The sequence below is a fragment of the Lathamus discolor genome, chromosome 4 (assembly GCF_037157495.1).
Source record: "Lathamus discolor isolate bLatDis1 chromosome 4, bLatDis1.hap1, whole genome shotgun sequence".
Lineage (NCBI taxonomy): Eukaryota > Metazoa > Chordata > Aves > Psittaciformes > Psittacidae > Lathamus > Lathamus discolor.
The window spans coordinates 10104774-10126853 of NC_088887.1; the positions used below are offsets into that span (position 1 = coordinate 10104774).

Consider the following 22080-nt stretch of genomic DNA (forward strand, 5'->3'; position numbering starts at 1 on the left):
GGAATAAAACTCAAAAGAACCCTGGAAACAGTCACCCTTGCCCACATGTAAATATGAATGTCTTTGTGTTTCGTATTGTGCTCAGCACAGTAGGGAGCTAGTCCCAGCCTAGGGCTTTGAGGTGTTATCACAATGACAGTAATGCACAAACAAGTAAAAATAAGACAAGGGGCGGAGGGAAAGCAGCAGATACAACTGAACAGGGGGAGCACAGAGTAACAGCAAGGTGATTAATGAATGAAAAGCTGGAAAAGCAAGGAGTTCATCCCGTCTTGCAGGCTATTAGGAAATGATGTCATTTTTTTAGGGTACTCTTCTGTGAGTCATCCTCCCTTCATATTGCAACTGACCAGTGGTTTTTATTTAAATACAGAATATATAGAAAACAAGGCACATAATTCCATTTAGCAGGTGCATGTATAAGTCTAAGTCAATCCATCTGGCTAAATAAAATATAAACAGGATGGTTTGGGTTGGAAAGGACCTTAAGATTATCCAGTTCCAACCCCTCTGCCATGGGCAGGGACACCTTCCACTAGAGCAGGTTGCTCCAAGCCCCATCCAACCTGGCCTTGAACACTGCCAGGGATGGGGCAGCCACAGCTTCTCTGGGCACCCTGTGCCAGCTCCTCACCACCCTCACAGGGAAGAATTTCTTCCTTATATCTAACATAAATCTCCCCACAACCAACTCTGAACCGACTGAGAAGGGTTCACTGTTTGTATGAACAGGGTTTGAATCCCTAGCCACTAGCTGGGCAATGCCACAGTTCTTTGCAGGATCATAATACAGAGGCTGTGATTCCTAAGGAGGCACTACTGGTTATGCCTTTGTGGTAGCTTTTCACATGACTTTCAGTAAGCAAACTGCCCCATTCATTGCAGGTGTGTTGAGACCTGCTAGATGCTAGAAGTGCCCTTTAAACCTGCAGGGAAGATGTTGAGGGTCATCTCCATCAGGTGTTCTGTCTAGAGTGGGGCCAAAGCAACTCACCTGTCAGCCCCCAGGACCTTAAAAAGCCTGGCAGGGTCAGGTGATGGGCTTTACTGTGTTTTAGTGTCTGTAGGAAGGGTTATGGTGAGTTGCAGGGGTCTGTGTGCTGGTGCTTCCTGCCCTTCAATGTTTAGAGCTTGCATAGTGTTTGGTTGTTATGTTGGAGATGGAAAGAATCAGTTTATTTTTCCTGGGCTGCAGTCAAGCTAGAGAAATATGAAGGGTCTGGTTTGCAGCAGCTGTGTCAGATGCTTTCAGAAGTGCTTACAGGCTAGATTCTGAAACTGAGTTAGGGAAACAAAAGGGAAAGACACAAAAAGAGCCCTAAGTGTTAGGTGCTGGGCTTGTGGAATGGAAGTAAGACACTTCAGCTCCCAGTGCCCTGTGTGGATCAGATGTTTCAGAAGAATAACAACCTGCAGCTTTCTGCTGTTCTCCCTGGAGAAAGGAGGAAATCACCCCCCAGAAGCAGTGTACGAGGTGAGAATCGCCCTGTGCTGATCTGTATGAAGAAATGGTTTTAGCTCACTGTTACAGCCTTATGGAAGAGGAATAGGGGGTGGATCCTGTGGAGCATTGCTGTTGCCTGAGCTGCGTGTATTGATTGAGGGAGCAGGTTTCTTCCATATATTCACAGAGGCTGGTTTAGCCTGAGCTGGGACTCAGAGACTGTGTCTCTCTCTGCTTATGATTTATGACTTCAATCCAATTTATGGCCATTTACAAGAATGCTGAACTGGCTGTAAATCAGTAAAAGACCATAAAATACTCATGAGAACTGCTGAAATCATCTGGGTGAGCTTCCTTCCCACCCAGAGCAGCCAGATGAGGGCAGGAAGATGCAGCCCTCCCATCAAGCCCACTAGCAAATGATGGGGAGTGTGGGTGAGATGCAGTGCTCTGCAGGAAGAAGAGGTAAAGGCAGTAGATGCTTGTGTTCTGCGAGCATAGAGGAATCAGATGAGCCATTGCTTGGGAAGCACAACAGTGATAACAGCAGCTCTGTAGGGCTTCCTCAGAACAGTTTCGTCTGAGTGCAAAGCTTAGTAGAAATCCATGGCTTCAGCCACCCAAGGGGAAGCAGTGAGTGAAGTCAATTTCAGTGTTCTACGACTGACTTTCACTGGAGCAGTGTCTTATTATGTCACTGATTTTTGTGGGTAGATTGCGGGTAGGGTTTCCTGTCTGTCTTTATTCTTACCAGCTACTCCAATGAGAGATTTCTAGGGTACACTGGTTTGGCCATCACAAGTTAGAATTGCAGTCCTCAGCGATTTTGTAAGGTAAGTCTTTAACTGCCTATCTTGCCTAAAGATCATGCTCAGAGTGTGAGGAAGCCCTCCAAACAAGGGACCTGTTTGTGCCGGATTGCATGCTTACCCAAGCAGCATGGGATAATGCAGTGTGCTGCAGAGCCACTCAGATATATTGGGATTCAAATCCTATTTTTCCTTTGTTTGTAGACCAGATTTTCCCTTCCTACCCTAAAAATGCCAGGCAGCAGGTGGAATTTGATGTAAAAGTTTGCAAGTCTCCTTTTTCCTTTTTGCTCTGTAAGTTGATGATCAGACAACAGTGGAGCATGGGGCTAGAATGCACTGCAGGGGTCAGCAGATCTTGTGCTGCTCTTGCTTTCCCTAGCAGCAATGCAGTTGTAGAACAAGATTGGTAGACAATAAGTGAAGGATCCAGGAGTGTTCACCCAAACTCTCACTCTGTAGCAGAGCACTTCCCAGTGCATGGTGAGGTTCAGTTCTGTAACAAAGGATCAAAACCTAGAACCAGACTTCTCTGTGAAGAAAGGGAAGCTATTGTGAAATCCTCCACCTCCTCAGTGGGGAATCCAGGTTCTTGGGTGGAAGGGGAGCTCTGATAATGCTCTGTTTTTCTTTCCTCCTGCTTTTCTTGGTGAGAAGAGGACTGAGCTTGCTCAGGTGCTTAGGCATTGAGATCCAGAAGGAGGTATAATCTTGCTTCTCCTGAGTAGTGGGCTTTAAGGCATTGGGTTCTCCTGCTGAATGTCTGAGAAGTTTCAGTATGGTAGCCAGCTGAGATAAGTCAATTTGCTTTGGTTTCTATTATGCTGAAAGGTAATAGAGAGGATAAAAGTGCCTAAGATACTTTACCGGCTCAGACATGGAGGAGCAATAAAGAAAGCCTTCAGAAAACGCATGGTGGGGTGGTAGTCCTCTATATTCATCACCCACACTCCTGTTCTTTCTCACACCATGATCACTGTGTGATGAGGACCCCCAGATTAGGAGGCTGCTTGGTAGGAATGGCAAAGGAAGACCTTGTTTTCATTGACCTCAGTCCTACAGGTTAGCTCTGTGATAATTCCTGCCTCAAGTCCTGGGTGCTGCATTTGGACCACAGGCCAGAATTATCTAGGCTTGATATCCCTGCAAGGAAGCCTCCCCACAAGCCTTGGCATGCTGTCCCAGAAGGTAATTACCCTTGCTGTTGAACATTTCCAGCCTGAATCTGCCGAAGAAGCATGGTGCTTCACCTCTGAGCTGGTGTTTCCAACTGGGCTGGCTCAGGAAGCTGCTCACCTCTGGGATACCACTGCATTTTGCCAAGAGAAATGAACCCTGGCCAGTGCTGTGTGTCTCTTTCTTATATGCAGTGCCTTGGGGAGAGGTAAGCGATTGTGCTCTCTACACAAGGCCCGTGACCCTGCAGTGCCCGGAGAATGAAATCCTGGCTCCGCTCTACCTTGCATTCAAAACAACATCAGAAAATAACTTCCATTTTCTTCACTTCTGTGCACTTGGGCTCATGGACAATGATAAGGAGAAACTGCAACAGTCGAGTGGCGAGTGAGCAAGCAAGCCTGAAGAATATCTCCTTTATCCCGCTGGCCAGCAAAGGCTTAAACAGCAGTGTTGATCACCTGGTTGACTGGAGAGGGGTAAATCAATGCCAGAAGACACCCTGCTGGCAGTGAGGGAAAGAGGGAAGCAAGATAACTTGTGATAAGCTGTGGAAAAGCTGGAAGGACTCTACACCTCTATGTTGAATGGGCTATCCTTTGCCCATCTCATGTAGGATGCAGGCCCTGGGTTGGTACCTGCTGTTCTGTGCATCATTCAGCTGGTGTAGATGAAACACTCGATGAGAGGTAAATTAGGTCAGCCTGAGCTATGAGGATTCTTCTCTGCTATGCACTTGATTGGCCTCCTTCCAGGCTGCGCAGTTAAGCTCCTGAAGTCCAGGTCCCATTTTCTCCAGTCTAGTGTCTACTTGACAAATACCATCTCCCATTATAACTGGGTATTTTTTCCCCTGAGGAGAATTTCCTCCCAAGGTTTTCCTTAAAGACAAGCCAGCAATGTCACTATCCCATGAGAGAAGCTCCCAGGGTTGCACATTTCCCTCTCACTTACAGATGTTTTCCTTTTTTTCTCACAGGAATTAGATAACCATCATCTCACAGACCTACATGTGCCCTTAATGCTCAATGGGAAGCTCAGCTTAGAATGAGGATACCTGAAAGCCAGTGATGTTGAGTACATAACACTACTGCTAAAGGTTTGGTTACACTTAGGGATATACTAGAGTAAATGGTCCTCTGTCAATGGAATACTTGACCATGCCTCCCATTGCATAATGTTTTAATTAAGGCTCTGCTGGTTTGCTCTTTTGTTTTGTATTGACTCTTCCTAGATTTCTTTCCCTTGTTTTTCCCCACACCTCTGGGGGTTTTTATCCACAAGCATCTGTCAAGATTGACCCAAATTCACTTGGATCCTCGCAAGTGAAATTTTTCTTCTGCTCAAAAGTGTTACGCACAAACTCTCCTCATAAGCTCAAGTTTGTGATATGGTAATTCCAGTGAGTTTGTAGAATTCCACGTTTATTTCCTCTTGGTACCAAGAGAGCAAATACTATCTACTTGAATGAGATGCAGTCCAAAACATGTTCTGCAGCACTCAACTGTAGTTTCTAAGTCAAGCCTCACATAAAGCAAAAGTTTCTGTAAGCCAAAATGAGGTGCACTGGAATGCTTCAGCTCCTTTACCGATTCAGATGTAGTAAATACTTTGTTATATAGGAAGGTGTAAACTCCTCATCTTTCTCCCTGAGCTGGCTGTGTAGGACAAGGAAAGTTACTTTAAGTGAATGCACCAAGTCTGATTGTGATGCGTGCACAAGAAACAGATTTGTTGAATGTGAAGAGGCAAACCTGCCATCTGATAGTAACTGGGCAGGTGGTGATTTGTGATTACTGTTTCCAAGTAGTTGAGAATTATGCACATCCTATTATGTTTGTTAACCCATCTGTCCTGCTTCCCTCCCACTCCCCTGCTTTTATTCTCATCTCTAAAGCTCTTAACTCTTTCTGTAAGAGGTTGTCATTTAGTCTGTATTTGTACAACTAGTATTGCTGAATTATTTCACCAGTGTGTTCCCAGGTACATCCCATCTTAGTGTGTCCTCCTTGGCCCTGGCTGATTATGAACAAATATTCAGTCTTTGGAAGAGTAGATTTTTCTGTCCCTTTGGTTGTACTGATTTGGGGAAGCAATCTGAATAGCTGGTTTATTTTCCAGATGAAGGCAATTTTGGAGTCACAGTTGTTCTTTGGGAGCCAGGCTTTGGGGTTCAGTGGAGATACCTAAAAAGGAGATATCTTTGCACATTGTTGGTAATTGGTGTCTAATGGGGGGCTGGGGGTGGTTGTGTGGGGAGCCATTTGTTTGGAATGTGCTTGGGCAACCAGTTTTACTTCCACTAGAAGCCAAACTTTAAGGTCCTATGTATCGACTACCCATGGGCAGTAGTAAAAATACTCGCTTATTCCAGTCTTTTGTTAACAATTCCCAGTGCTACTATAGCAGTAGGCATACGATCAGAAAGATATGTGATAAAAGGCTGTGGATATGCAGCCTTTTATCTCTCATCATCTGGAAACCTGAGGTGGCCACTTATGTCAGTGTGGATAGGGAGGCCCAGGAGAGAAATAAGGTCAAAGCTTATTCAGAACTAAAAGGGAGTAACAGTGTAGGATACAGGAAAATGCAAGGCCCAGGATCCAGCCAGAATTAAAGAGGCCAACTTTGTGCACAGTGTCTAAGCCATTAGCAACCAGCAGGGAAGAGCTCCTGAGGTAGGTTCAGACCTGGCACGAGGCAGCTCACAATTGGCTCAACTGCGTGCTGGTGCAGATGGTGGCAGCTGCTGTTGTTGAGGTTTCCCCAGCCCACTCTTATTACCTGTTGCCAAATAGAGGGGTGGAAAGAAAAGCAGAAAGTGGTGTGGCTTTTCTAAGCCTCAGCCTTAAGCCAACCTCACCCAGTCATGATGCAGCAATTGGGAAATGGCACTCAGGGCAGCGCATGCAAATCGTCTGAAACGGGATCACCTCTTTTCTGTCCTGCTCTTTTGCATTGATTTCCATGTTAGCTCTCATTTTTCCCTTGCCTGTGTTTTTCCTCAGTGTTTGACCTTTCCTCCCCAGTCCCCTGGCCTTTTCTATTCTAAGCCGATAAGAGGAAGCTCAGAGTTGATATGCAGGAATCCCTGGACACAGCTATTTTTTTCATCAGTAGTTAATTTTCCACTTCTTTTATTTCCTTTGAGATTCAATACATCTACTTTCATGCTTCTGTGATTCAGTTTGTGGAGGAGACAGACAAGGAAATGCTGAATAAATCTCTTGCCCTCTCTCTCTCTCAATCCTTTACTCCCATTTCTGCATTGCTCCCTCTCCCCGTCTGTCTTTATCCGCCGCTGTTTTCACATCTGGGGCTTTTTTTGCTCCCTTGGACTTTGGCTTAGGACAATTACAGATGCTGAGAGGGAAGTCAGAGATAGTCATGTTTGGTTGACTAGAAGCCGTCGTGGCTCCAGCCCTCCCAGACTTTCACTATGTGCGCTTTAAAAAGCTACCACATAGTTTTACTCAGAAGCTTTCTCTGTCCTGCACCATGCCAGTTCCTGAGGAATATGCTGTGAAGGTTAGAGTGTTCTCCATAAATACCATCCCTTTCAAGGCTTTCATCTTGATGATAGAAGGAAAAGTTTATTAGAGAGGAAAGGCTGCATGCTGTGGAAATGTATCTCCACCAGTAGAAAAATAGGAGGAGGGAGATGGGAGTGAAAGGGAAGGGCGGAAGTAGGAGAGAAAATGATCAACATGCCTCTCCTGCAACATTAAGCTCGACCCTTTATGTCTAATTTATCACCTTCTCATATGCCCTGAAACTGAGTAAACACAGTTCATTGGGCTACTACATCCCTACTATGTTCCCTGCTGTTCTTTTACTTGGTGCAGAGGCAACAGTTTTCTATTAGGAAATAGTCTGCTCAGTTTCTCTAACAGAGAAAATTACCATCTCATTACTGAGAGAGGGTTACTAGCTAGCTAAATGCTATTTTATACTAAACCCATGTTTGTAGCATCTGACTGTGTTAAAATAGCTGAAGTCGCAGGCTAACAGTACCTGTCATGTCTGAGGGGAACACGTGTTGATTTCTGAGCAACTGTCTAGTTGTGTGATTTTTAGGAGGCATGTCTGAGGGAGCACATATGGGCAAGGAACTGCCAAATGTGTTTCAAAGTCGTCTGGGAGAAGTCTGCTCAGCAGCCAGACAGGACTCAGACGCTGCATCCCAATAAAAGGAAGCAAATATCATTCCGATTATTAACAGAGCACGAGAAGATACAGGATTGTTTCACACATGTGCTAGAAAGATTTTTGGATACAGTAGTCCTAATCTCCCTCTTTGGAGCCAATGATGATCAAGTCCACAGGGACAGCACAGCATGGCAAAGATTAGCATTTGGGCTGTTCAAGAGCTAGTAACTTCTCTCTTATTTCTCTGATTTCTCTGGTGGTCAGACAGTCTAAGAGGTCAAAATGTAGTTGTTGAAGTGTTCACTCGAGCTAATACAAACTTTGCTGCTTTTTTAACACCACAGAAAGGAAATTGGTCTTACCCACAATTGGTAGGAATATTCACAGCAGTCTCCAATCTGCCATAGTAGGATGCTAATACTGTATTTCATAGCATAAAGCAATGTCTCATCTCTTTGAAGAGGAGTTCAAGTCTGGTTTGGGTGGATTTTAACAGCGACTGCATTCGCAGGACAAAATCAATTTGTATATGTGTGTATATATATATGTATAATGGAAGTAGATATCACTTGAGATTATGAGCTTCATAAAAAGAGTAGCAAATCCTGGACTGGCAAGATGGGGACTGCTATGATTGGCAGTAATGATGCTTCCACTCAGACAGATCTGGGATATCTCAACGCAAGATGAGTCCCAGGGATGAAAGAAATGCAACAAATCAACTGCGAGGCTTCATTGATAGTGATGTAGGGAAACTGAAAGTAAGCAAGAAGCAAGTATAACCTGACCAACCCATCTAGGGTATTAAGATTCCTTACAAGCTTTTAAAGGATTGGACAAATTAGAGACATGCAGGCTTGCTTTAGGGTGTAGTAGTAACAAAGGGATGTTAGCTAGGTTAGCTTAAGGATGTAGGTATAATAGGATGTAATTTATATTGCTTAAGGATGTAGAAGAAAGGAGATTTACATAGCATGGTTTAAGGCTCTAAAAGAAATAGGATGAAATTAACCACATGAAAAAATTCCCTTAATTCTTGCAGAATGGTTTTCCAAAGGAAAAAATTATAGTATCATCAGACCAATTCTCTGAACTAGGTGAGTCACTTTAAGCTCCTGTAGCATCTGGTATGCAGAGGTGGAAATAGGAAAAGATGATAATTAGCAGGCTTTGATTGATTTAGCCAGTATATATTTACTAGTTTAGTTTCTGACCTTTTAGAGTCTTCTGTGTGATGGTGGTTCTTTTTGCTGCATATGGTATGTAGTTATGTGTAATGTTGCGGGTGAGAAATCAAGCACACAAAAGCCTAGAAAGTAAAAAAAAAAAGTGGTGATTTCTCTTGCAACATTAACTTAACTGTGTTAAAAATATGTATCAAAGGCCTGTTGAAAAATTGGAAAGGGTTCAGATAGGAGCCCACTGGAATGATGCAAAGTTTGGAAATCTGCCTCAGAATGAAAGACCTAAGAAACAGAGTCTGTTTTAAAAAAGACTGAGAAGGATCATCAGCATAGGCCCTGCTCACCTATTTTGGAAGATTTCAGCTATTCTGGCAGAGAAAAGGCTGACAAGACCCGATTTGCACAAAAGAAGGGAAAGGAGTAAAGCATTCAGTGGTGAGGATAACTTTCCATTGGGATGGAACAACAGGAGAAATGATAACTTGCCCATGTATCAGATTTCCAAATTAAGACTGGCCTGTGGTCTGAAAGATTGATTCTGGCTCAGAAGCAGGCACCTCAATACAGAAATGTTTAGTTGAAGTTCAATGGTCATTGTTAGGTAATCAGTCAAAATCATAAGCTTTCCTTCTACCCTTGGTGTATGAATTTGTGCTTTATGCATATGGTAATTCAGGAATAATGTGGGTAGCTATCAAATTGGGAAGTTTTCTATTTTCTCACAAAGCTTGGCAACTATTTTGTCTTCAGGGGTTAGGGGGAAAATGCACACATGAATATGTTCCTCCCTAGAGTCCTCTTTCCAGCACACCATGACTTCCAGAACCTGACATCAGTATTTTTCTTGCTAGAAATGTCTGTCTGGTCCATGTGCAAGGACGGACATCATCCTTACTGGAACTGAAAGCCCATACTTTCATTTTCAGGACTTCCAGGAACATGTCATGAAACAGAAGTAGTGATACACATAGGGCCTGGGCTGTAAAGAATCTTCCGCAGGGGATGGGACTGCTGCACAACAGAAAGGTGTTGTGATGTCTAGAAAGCGCTGTGCCTCAGGCACAGGGGATAGTTTGTATGAAATAGGCTGCTATATCTCTACAGAGTGGCTGCCACAGAAGGTAGAAGGAACAGTGGTAAGAAAATGGGATTTGTTGTGTGAAAGGAAGCACAAGTACACCAGTGTTCATGCCGAGGTATTGAAGTTGGACAAGTGGAATTGAAGGTGTGTTAGGGTACCACAAAGGAAGGATGAAAAATTTGAGTGATTGAGAAATGATGCTGAAATACATTTTTACATTAAGAAATAAGAAGGGTAAGTGAATGGGTGGGAAAAAGTAGGAGGCTGTCGAACAGTGTTATTAAGGAAGTCGTGTTTTTCTACACAGAGCTTGTCACTGAATTTAAAACAGATTAGTCTCTCATTTCTCCCTCTGGGTCCTGTGTGCTTCCAAGGTCTCTGCTACCTCAGCAGGAACCTTTCCAAATGCAGCTTATGCTCTGGGCCTTCAGAGGAGAGCAAAATCATTTTGCAAAATGATCCTCTTCGATTAAGGCTCTGGCTTTCCTCTAGGTCTTTTACATAGAGGTTCTTCCTTTTCCCATTTAGATTAGATGATGACCTGCACTGGAAAGAAATAAGCTTGGAGAAAGGAATCCAGCAGTGGCAAGAAAGCCTGGGCATGTGCCTGTCAACAAGAGAAGTGAAAGATCACTTGTGGAAGGAAGGCAAGTACGTCAAAATAAGGCCTGTGCTTTCAACAAGAGATGAATGGGACACATGGTCCTTGCAGCCTTCCTCAAGGGCTAAATCCTCAGGCTAAGAGAAAATGGAAATTACCTTTCCACATTCCAAATGTCTCTCTCCTGTGTTGGAATAAAAGGTTAAAATACAATTTTCACAGCAGCAGCTTGAGGCACTACAGGGATTCATGGGAACTCTAGTTTTCAGCATCATTTTTTTCCTGCCTGCCATTCTGTCTTCTGATGCCTGTCCCATAACTCCAAAGTCTAGCAGCTGGTGTTGCTCTTGGGCTGAGTCTGATCAGTCTGGCTGTCTTTACTCTGATGGATAAGTTCTGGACCCATTTAAACTAGCTACCGTTAATGCTTTGGACCTGTCATAGATATGCGCAGTGATTTGGGGGACTTCATCCTTCATTTTTGTTTTTAAAGCAGAGTCCCTAATTTTAAGATAGAAATGGTACTGTCTGTCACATTTATCCCTTTTTGGCAGTGGTCTGTAAATTAATGCATAAGAATATGATCTCTTATCCCAAGGCCGTTTCTACTTTCCTTACAAGCTCTCTCTGCTGCAGAGGGACAGAATACGCCCGACAGCTGAGCCAAGAGGGATGGTATGATTCCCTCCTCTCCTTTAGAAAAGAAATAAAAGACACATCGTAGGGGTCCAGAGGAGGGAGGGGGAAGGCTCTTTTCTCACTAGCACAGAAGGATTGGCGTGTGAAATAAGCTGCCAGGGCAAAAGCTGCTGTTTCTGGGTGATAAGCCACCCAGCTAGTCAATTGGGAGGGTGTCCTGGAGAATAAAGGCCTTTAGTTTGGCATGCTGAGAGTCAGGGTGATGAAACAGCTGGCAGAGTTAATAACAAGCCCTTGCCATACCCAACCAGAGCTGGCAGGACTGTAAGAAGTAAGACTGGTGTGTATATGAGAAGTAGGTTCTTCTGTAGGGAAGAGAGGACTAGCTGGGCCTTAGTAGAATACAGAGCTGAGAAGAGGAAAGCTGAGTGTACATATGGGGAAGTGAATGGGAGAGGAGAGGAAGTATGCAGTAAGATGGGATAAAACTTTACTGCAAGTGCAGGTGATGTCAGTGTAAAGGAAAAATAGAAAATGCTCCCTTAGCTGTGACTAAATATTCTCAGTAAGGTATAGAGCTTCATTCCCTGCTTCCTTGGTTACTCATCGGTACCACCTCCACATGACTCTGCTTGGCTCATAGAGCTCCTTTCCCTGTTGGTGAGGAGGCAACGGAGGATCTCAGTCTCTCACTGCCCTGGTGGTGCTCTCACCTTCTCTAGCTGTATCTCATTTGGGTGCAGCTATAGGACAGACCCTGCAAATGCAAATGTCACAACCCCTTGTCAGAAGAGACTCATATTCCTTAATGTGTCTGCTCCAGAATTACTACCTTTGGATTGAATCCTAAAGGCTTTATTCATTCAAAATTTTCAGCATCTTGGAATGATGTTTTGCCTGAGTAGCAAACTGCAGGATTTTGCCCATTTTTCATCTTAAGTAATTCTACAGAAATGACATTATTTAGAGTGCTCAGCCATGGCTTGCATACATCCCTACCAGGGCTGTGATTTTTAGCTACTCTTACCAAGCAGTCAAACCAGAGGATGGTAAAGTTGTGGAGGTGAAGTCTCCACAGGAAAATAAGAATCTGCAGAGAATGGTGATGGATTTTTCCTGCTTACAGTGGGCAGGTAATCCATGAGGCAGTCAGGCAAATAGCAACACGGACATAAATTTGAATGTATTTTTTCTTTGCTTCTGACAGGAATCCTTGTATTTACAGTATTAGATGAGTTTTCTGAATGCAGTTAGGTTGGAAGAGAATCTGCAGTGGCTTCCCTATCTGAATGGATGTGTAGCTTAAGTCCTTTAGTCAGCTGGAGAATTACCAAAGGAAGTGAGACAAGGACTTTGATAGCTCTGTATCCTGCCTTGAACAAAGGGCAACATTGACTCTTTCAGCAGAAATTGCAAGAATATGGAATAATCTACCAAAAAGACAGTTGCTGCTGACTGGTGAAAGAGTTATGTGAACTAGTAAAAATGTCATCTCCTCTCTAACCTGAACGGGGGTGCTTTTACTGGCAACATCTAATATTGTTGTAATTTACTTGGTCCTTGGTTTTGTCCAGCAGCGAGTTCCAGAGACAATACACTGAGAGCTGGCTTTTTTCATATCAGCTAAAAATCTTCTTATACTTGTGAACTACTGAAAGTATCAGGGAATTTGTAAGAAATGAAGGCTGTGATACACCAGTTTGCTCTAATTGTCTTTCTTGGTGGCTAGCCCCAGGAAAGGTGAGAAGTGGCTGATTATTCCCTTAGCTCGAGTGGTTAAAGGCTTAGGGCAAAAGGGTCAGCCCTTGGCAAGCATTACCGCTGCTTGTGGTAGCTGCAGCCTACAATAGCTGCACTTGTGCAAGTGAGATGTCTGGCAGGTCTGTACATAGGTTGCAGCAAGAGACCTGGCAACTGGGAGACCCAGTAAAGGAGGAACTTTCATATTACACTGATTTACTGCAAACTACTAGGATGCAACAGTAAACTTTCACTCTTTTCACATTACTCTTATTTATACTTAACATCCAATACTTTGGCTGTCATTCTTTAATCAAGATTTCTTCTAGACCTGTCTGAATTGCTTGGGGAAAACCCTGGGTAAATATTGTTATTAGTTAAGTAATAAGACACAACAGGGTGTGAAATATTACCCTATAACTCATGCCTACTCTATAGCAGTATGTTGAGTGGCACAAGGCCAAATGGCTTTGTGTGTTATTTGTTTAGTTAAATCAAATTAAAAAGACACCAGTGAAGTGTCTGTGGCTGTTTAAAACATGGCCATGATGGTAGGGGGAAGAAGGGAGAAGCTTAATTTAATAAAGTTGTGCTGTCAATTGCACACTTTTCAATTTAGTGAACGGTGAAAAGTACTAAGTGAAGAGCCCAGGAGATAGGTGTCCTTCATTTGTCTAAAGGACAGATTGGACAGAAGCAGCAGCAGCATGAGCTCTGCCATCACTCCGTGGCAGCAGGCTTGCTTGCATGTTCCACCTCTGGTGGGTTAAAAGCGTCCATTTGCAAGATCCCATTCAAACTTTGCTCTCTCCAAACGAGCTGCCGTTAACTGTGGCTTAATAAGGTGCTTCCAGGGCCATAAGTTGCCTTGGGGGCATATGGAAAATTGCATGACTGATTGAGGCTACCACTTGTAAAAACCACCAGGCAGGTTTTCTACTGATGACTTGAGATTCCAGCCAGTTCAGATGGTGCTGTCTCATTTGTGCTCAAATGGCAGGGAAAAGACATCCTGAAATGAGTTAGCATGGAGGCCAGTGTTGTACACTAAAGGACCTGTGTTAACTGTTTTCTAACTTGTTGGGCATTAGGAGTCACATCTATAACCCTCTTTTCTAATTCAGCTTTATATACCACAGCGTGCAGTCTCAGCCGCACAGGATGGGTGCTTTGGCTGGCATTGTCAGGGCTGCACTTCGGCTGCAGAGAACTGTCCTTCTCTGAGCTCTCACTTCTGTTTTAGTTTAGAATGACCTTTTGATGAGTAAACGGGTCCTTATCTCTTGCTCTATTTCGTAGTCCACTTGCTAGGGGCAGGAGGCTGTTTCCAGGAAGCAGCAAGTGCCTCCTGTCTTGGCTAAATAGTGTATGGGGCTTCTCAGGAACAAATGCCTTGCACTGCAAGGAAATTATTACATTTTCCAATGATTTTTTCTTTTTTTTTTTTTTGCTTGCTTTATACAGAGAGCTGCTGTTGTGTCCCTTACCCAAGGCCCATTAGCTACCCAGCAGCTTCAGATTCAGACAGTCAGGCTAGAAATGTAGAGAGCCATATAGAAAGATGCTCATTAATCCTTATTTGGTTCCTCCCATAGGCATTTTCCTTACATGCCCAGCATTTCTCACATGCTGGACTCCCTGTGCAACAGGAGGCTTCCATTTGCTTTAGCCTTTAAAGATCCAAGCAGTTTAGTTGTGGAGCTTGCTGTGCTGCTTATTCTCTGATGGGGGGGGGGGGGGAATCTAGCCTAGTAAGACAAGAGAAGGCGAGTAGCCTTGATTTTCATTTTCCCATAGAAAATACCTCTCTATACAAAAGAATACAAAGGCTAAAAAAGTGCTTTCTCATTGTGGTTTGAGCCTGGGACAATTCCCAGAGCAACACAGCGTCCTTTGCATGTGCTCACGTGTGTATGTTGGCTTGTAGTTAGCACAGAGATGCATCAATATTCCTGATGACAATAAATACAGCTATTAGGATGAGTTGAGAGCTTATCTTAATTGGGTAACAGATGAGCAGGCGTATGTTGCTGTTGAATCCATCAGCATTAACTGGGCAGAGGTAAGTTTGATCAATACTGACACTTGAGTGCATGGGTAGCCACTGGAAAATATTAATTTACAATCATGACCGGCACCTCTCATTAACCAGAAATGTGTTAACCCTAATTGGTTCAACAGGGCCCTGCTGCACCGCATCATGCTGCTCACAGTCTGTCTTCTAGTGAGTGAGCCAGAGTTTTCTACTGATGAGAACTCAATGGTGCTCAAGTTTGTGCTTTGGGTGGCCAAGCTGGCAGCTGTACTGCAACATCCGTCAGGCCAGGAAGGTATCCAGTGCACACCCACCTGGGTATACAGCCCATATGTCTGTGTAGACATGGAGAGCTACGTGTTTGTGTGTTCATACCTTATGGCCTACTTGAATAGGAGCAAAGCTGAGTAGGAGAGACACTGATTTATACCATCTGCAAGTCTGTGCCACAAATCCATAAGCATTCATATGCCTTTGTGTCTGTGCATTAACTTGGTGGTTGCATGCAGACTTGGACTGAGTACACTTGTGGTAGCATTAGGTTGGCCTCAGCACTGTCAGGGTATGTAAACAACACTGCTCTTAATGGCAAAACTGTATATAAATGTGAGTGTGTGTGTGTATGGAATACTTATGAGGGTGTGTGAAAAATGCTTCTTGTGCTATAATGCCAGCAATGGCAATTTGCTTTTTCTACCACAACAAAATCCTCACCGCCATCCATTCAAAGCAGTCATCTTTGGCATGGGCCATAAATATGCATAGTGTATATACAAATATGAGCTGCAAGAGCTGAAATCGTCTTGTAATTAAGGTCCATGCCTGTCAGTAAGTGAAGCTGAATTTCCTGGTAGAACTTTCTTATTTATGGAGATAAATCTGCTGTCCACATCCACCAAGGAAAGAATGAGAAGAGATGGGCTTAAATTGCAGCAAGAAGATCTAGGTTACACATTAGGAATAACTTTCTAGCAGTAAGAATAGTTAAGCACTAAAATAGATTGCCTGAGAAGGGTATTGAATTTCTTCTTTGAAGTTTTCACAAAATAACCCCAAGTTGGATAAATATCTGTTGGGACTAGTTAAAGCCAGAAAAGGGTCTTTACGTCTTTTGGAATGCTTTCCATTTCTGTTTTTCTCATGCCTTTAGGAGCACAGATGTGTCTCTGCTCCTTCAGCTGAACGTGGTTGGATGTCAGCACTGCTTATGCTTATAGCAACCTCATTTGCTATGAACTTATCTGTAAACTCAGCTGGCCTTAATCTCTATCCTCTGTTTTAATGGTCAAGCTTAAGCAATGGCCTTTGCCAGTCATAACTTGGCTGCCCTTCTGTGATATCCTGTGAGCTGCAATGAAAGATGCTGTACAGAAGGAAGCAATTTCTTAGTCAAATGAATTTCAAGATCAAGAGAGCTTTTTCCTTTTCAAAACTTTCTTGTACTTCTGGCTTCTCGACTCCTTAATCTTTCTCTCTTTTTCTTTTAGTAGTGAAGGGTATTATGAAGCTTTCAGGAAAAATATATCAACAGATGAGAATATTCAGTTCCTGCCCCATTACCTGGACCATGCCCTAGATGCTTGGCTTCTAGTGCGCTTCTGCTGATTGACCAGTCCCTCCAGAATCCCCAGCAATGAGAGCGGGCTCACATGTCTATACCACAATTACGTACTTCCCAAAGCGTTTGACTTCAGAGGAGAAAAAAAGCTATTACATCTATGTGATTTCATAGAATAATAAAGAGTTCCCTTTTCCCTTGTGGGTATCAAAAACTTGATGCTCTCATCTGAAGTTAAAAAGCTGATTTGTTACCATCAAAGAGGACACTATGAGGGGCTGCCTGAAACCCAGGGAATGTGAAGAAGCACAGCAACAGGTAAAGAAACATATTCCAGTAGCTGATCATTTGTGTGTATAAATAATTCCAGTGAGGTTGTCTGAAGGATTTATTGTCAGGCAAAAAGATTAAATGAAAAGGAACAGTTGTTGGTTTGTTCGAGTGCTTCCATAGTGACTGAGTTTGGCATTTGGAGATTGAGAAACAAAGACTCTTATATCTAACTCTTTCTGACCTGTAGCCTGGATACTTGGTATTTATAATATTTGTACCAACACTGTTTCTTGGAGCGTCTTTCACGGAAGCACGATGGGGAGTTTTCTGACAGTTTTCATCATAGACTTTCAGTTTGTTGAAATACAAAAATGAACTGGTTAGGTTTAAACATAACTTATGCTTGGAAGGGGGTTTTGGTCTCAGCTGCGAATTTTTGATGAAAGACCAGCTGGACCTGAGTACCAAACGGCATGGCGGCCAAGGGTTTAACCAAGGAAGCTGGGAGTCACATAAAAGCCTCCATTCTGCTTCTGTTCTAAACAGCCATGGCTTTTCTCAGATAAGCGGTTTGGGGGGTTTTTACCAGTTGAAGCTCACTCTTAGTTTTGCTTGAGGGGGCTATTACACTTTGTATCAATTGTTTCCATAGTCCTGAAGGGCGGAGGAAGTTGATTGTGCAGGCCTGCTGGAGTGTTCACTTGGGATGTGGGAAATGGGAATACAGGAACAAGAACTAGAACCTGGCCAATCCAGCCAGATGCTCATCTATTTGTTGAGCTTAAATCATTCCTTCTTGGTTTTTTGGTTATGATTTTGCCAGATCTTGGTCTTTTCCACTCCAGTGGTAATAACTCAGTGATGTCTGACTCAGAAGCCAAGCAGCCTCACATATACCTGATGAGGAATTTATGCTGAGGTGTCTTCTCTGGTTGACCCTCACAACTCTGCAAGTGGAAAGTTCCCCAGAATATGTAAAAGCCATAGTCTGCTGAGATCATCTGTTCAGCTTCACTCTATCAGCACCCTACTGACCATATCTGGATGCCTTATGCTGTCCAAAGATGTTTTGGTGAACAGTGTACATGAGATGGCAGTGATGGAAGATGCGTATGAGTGTGATGTAGACCACCTATAGTTTTCTGGTTCTCATATACCATTCTATTCCTACAGAACTTCATAACTTGTGAAAGGGAGACCATCTTTAGGATCACTAACTTGATGGGTCACCATCTTCACCTCTTTCAGGGGAACTCCAGAGATTCTTGAGGGTCTGGGAGTGCTGCATCGTGTGTGTTGGGGCCACTCGCATGATGCCCTATGGATGACCTAAGATGGTCAGAGAGCTTGACGTCAGAGGTGCTGGCAGAAAGGACTAAGAAGAATGCAGGCACTGTAGCTTTGTCCTGAGCATGCTTTACCTCCAGGTGTATAATATGTGGTGTGGAATGAACATTTTTGGCAATCTGAGAGAAAAAAATGTATGGAAACAGCATGTTCTGGCTATCTCTAGCCTGTTGTTCTCTTTCAGAGCAACACTTACTTTAGTAACAGTTAAAACAGACAAGGCATTGGTATTTGGGATAATGAGAAGGGAAGAGACAAAATTTCATGCAAACAGGTGATGGCAGTCAGTGAGATGGTACTTCCTTTTCCATGGACTGGATCTGGCATCATGTCATACAAGCTTTGAGATTTATTACTGGTCTGACTTGATCTGTGACACAAGATTTATGGCCAGGCTGAAACTGCCCAGAAATAGTACTCTCACTTTGTACCAGCACTAAATCTATTCAACAGAAAAATGCTCACTCGGTCAGGAATGCTTAAATGGAGACGCCCAAATGGACATGACTCAAACCAGGGAGCTCAACTATCTCTATGGTAGAGATATAAAGTTCAATGGAAAGCCCTATGCCCATGCAAGGGGCCTAGCAAATGTCTCCCTGAAGGAGCTGCAGAGTGAGAGGAATCCCAGGTACTCTGAGCCAGGCAGAGCATTGCAAGGGTGTTCACACCTTCCTCTCACATAGAAGGGCCATGGATGGCAGAGCTCAGGAGGCCGGGGACTTGCCTTTCTGGCTCTTCTGATATGTTTATTATTAACTGGTCACCTGAAAGGATTTATGGTGGAGACATGAGAGCTGCTCTTCCATTGGCCACAGTGAATTGAAAGCTCTTCTCCAATGAACACCACACTGTTTATCTAATTTTCACCCCAATTCCTCTTTATACAAGCTCAGAAGTTTAATTCAGGTGTGACTCAGATGCCCTAGAACTGACATTTCTGTGTTTTACAATGCTTTCATTAGTGCTAGAGCTACAGAATTATAGACACTGTATTGATCAGCCCAGAAGTCCTTGTACACACCAGCTGTTCCAAAACAGACAGAGCACCCTCCTCTGTGGTTCCCAGTCTTCCACTCAAGGCAAAAATTGTCTTACGCAGTTATAGAAATCTAACATGACCTTTTCTCTCTCATCTCTCCTCTGGGACTCTAAATGCTCTGGTAAAGTTGTATATTCACAGATGCAGATGTGTGACCATTTCTCCAAGCCAAGGAAGCAGATAGTTCCCTCTCAACCTGATAGTGGGAGATATGGGATCTGGGCATTGTTTTCTGACTAGTTTAGGCAGCTGCAGTCTACTGTTTGATGAAAGGGTAGAAGCCAGGGCAGGTAAAGAAGAGTAGAGCAGTTCTTCTACTCATAAGTGTAGAGACAGCCTGATTTGGATTTTCTGAGCTGCTGTGCTCTTAGCCCACTTGAGCTGACGACTGCATTTCCACTCACAGTGTGGCTTAACTGAGTGGGATTTTATTTCCTGAGTGCACAATAAAAAGCACAAAAGTTACCACATCTGTTAAATCCCAGGAAGAAGAGAGAGAGAAAGAAACTTCCAGTGTGCACAGTTCATGTCTGGGGTGACAGAGAATAGGCAAAGGATCATAGAGGTCTTCAAAGCAATTTATTGCCTCTTCTTCATCATTACTGATATTTCCAGAGCACACAAACAACAACTGCAACCAATCCTGCTCCATTGCTTCCCTTTTGTTGTTGTTTTTCTGTTGGCTTCACCACTTCTTTCATCTGCCCCTTGGGTGGTTTTTTTCCCACTGCATTATTTTGTGTCACTTTAGATTGCCAGAGACCCCCTGGTTGCTGTAGACGGTGGCAGCTCCTGAGCAGCTAAGAACAACAGTCAAATAGAATGACAGAAGCACAAAAGAGGAGGGAAGAGAAGCCCTTCAGAGCTGTAATTTCACTTCTCTTTTTGCTTTGCCTGGTTGCAGGGGCAAGAGAAACAGGAGAAAAATGACAACAGACTGCTCTGCTTCTAATGACACCAAAGGGTTTGAATCTGACACTGATGGGGAACTTTGAGAAGCCACCATCAATTCTCTCAATTCTTCCTTTCCCTCTGTCCTCCCTCTGGAGCTCAAGCATAGGACTGAAGATGCCACAGCAGGTAGCTGTTGCCCAGGAATGGAATAGCAAATTCGTCTCCATCTATAGCCCTGGAATATTGCCTGACAAGCAAAAGAAAAATATGAAGCGAGTTAACATTACTGCTATATTGAATAACCAGCACAAGGACTCGAGTTTTCTGAGGTTACATTCTCCACATGACCTCCAGCAAGTCTAAACCTGTTGGAGAGATTCCATGTTTTCCAAGGTCAACTGAAGCACTGCCTACATTGAGGAGGTTGGCACAAATGTAATCACATCGATACAGAGCATGTTTTCTTAATGTAAAAAGGGCCTTGCTCTCCTTTCAGGAATGAATCTTGCATACAGAGCTTCCTGAAGGTAAAACAATGAGTAAAACAGATGTGGAGTTTACAGACATGGCTTGTTTTCTTCAATTTTTGTGGAGAAACCTTTGAGGGCTTTAAAGAAACCAGGAAAATCTTTTTTTTTTTTTTTTTTTTTTTTTTTTTTTGCTTTTACAAGCCTTTTATTTCTAAAAAATGTTTTCCAAATGACATGATCTTCCTCCAGAAGTATTTTCCTCTGACAAGTGATCCAGTCTCCAGTCATGCCAAATTTCAGGAAGAAAAGATGTTTATCGAGAAGTTGAGGCACAATTAAAAACAGAGATGTGAATGGAAATTCACTGTTCTACCTTGAATGTTCTTACTCACTAGATGTGTAGGTTCTTCAGATTACTTGCTGTGCGCAGAAGATCTCTCTGCTTTTCCAGAGGTCTAAGGGTGGATTCAGAAAAAGGGAAGCATTAGGATCTGAGGATGCTATTTTTAACAATTTCAGCTTTGTTTCTCCTCCAGGATTTACTCTGCAAATGGAAGGTGAAGCCAAACTGTGAATGTGTCAGGGGTCTGCTGTCTCTTCTAGTAGCAGATGAGGAGCTGCCCTTCTCCTTTACCTGCTTCAAACATTAGTACTCCACAAGCAGGATTCAGTTCCATATTTGTCCACTTGAATGTGGCTGGTGACTAGATTGACAAGCAGGAGTAGCCTCTGGTTAAATCACAACATACTTGTCTTCAGACAGCATGAACGAAAGGATGATGAAACGTTACTACAGTTGTTCGTTTGTAGGCAGGGCAGCACTGGCAACAAGACTGTATTTCTCAATGGTAGTGATAATTGGAACTTGAAGATCAAGAGGCTAGAGGGTGTTTTTTCGAGAATGCTAACAAGTGGTGTTGACTATGGTAAAAGCAACAGGATGAACTGTAACTATAGCTCCTGGAAAGTCTTTGGTTTGTGGTTGAATCCAAGTTGTCTGATGTTTCCTCACTCCTTTTCTTAATGGCAACAGAACTAACTGGAGACCATACCTCTAAATCTATCGGCAATGATAAATACAGCTGAAGATTTCTTTATGTGCTTGAATAGACTCTTTTTGGTGGTCATTCATAGCTGTCAACTTGAGTAACAATACCCATATATTCTCAAACGGCCTATTTGATTGGAGCAGCCATAGACAGCTATATGCCAGACATTGCTCCAGGAGAGAGAGTGTGTTGGGTCCTGCTTTTCTTAGCTGATCGCTGACTTTATGCCTCTAGAAACTAGCCTGAGTTCAGTGACACCTCAGTAAAGATGCTCTACAGGGTCAGTCATGAGACTGGACTGTCATTCACTTATCTAAATCATCATCGCAGTAACTGTCCTTTTAGGAAAGGCTTTATTTTCTGTTGTAGACCACATATAGTGTCAACCTGAGCCCATCTAATGCAACTGTGCCGTTGCTACTTTGCTCCTCTATTTTTTCATGTTTAATGTAGAATTTTCTGTACCAATGAACCAGTGAAGGATTTGGTTGATGCTAGTTGTAGCCCAGCTTTTGTCATGGTGATGCTAGTTTGTCCATCCACTCACTATAACATTACCACTATCTTTCATATTCTTAATAATCTCTGT

The 22080-nt window shown here is 43.2% G+C and overlaps 1 long non-coding RNA gene across 1 annotated transcript; it reads left to right on the forward strand.

The window, feature by feature from the left end:
* The first annotated feature begins 1060 nt into the window (after nucleotides 1-1060).
* Nucleotides 1061-20538, forward strand: LOC136013072 (uncharacterized). Its single transcript, XR_010612122.1, has 3 exons — nucleotides 1061-1474; nucleotides 10372-10490; nucleotides 19983-20538. It is a non-coding gene; the product is annotated as an uncharacterized LOC136013072 (long non-coding RNA).
* The last annotated feature ends 1542 nt before the right edge of the window (nucleotides 20539-22080 follow it).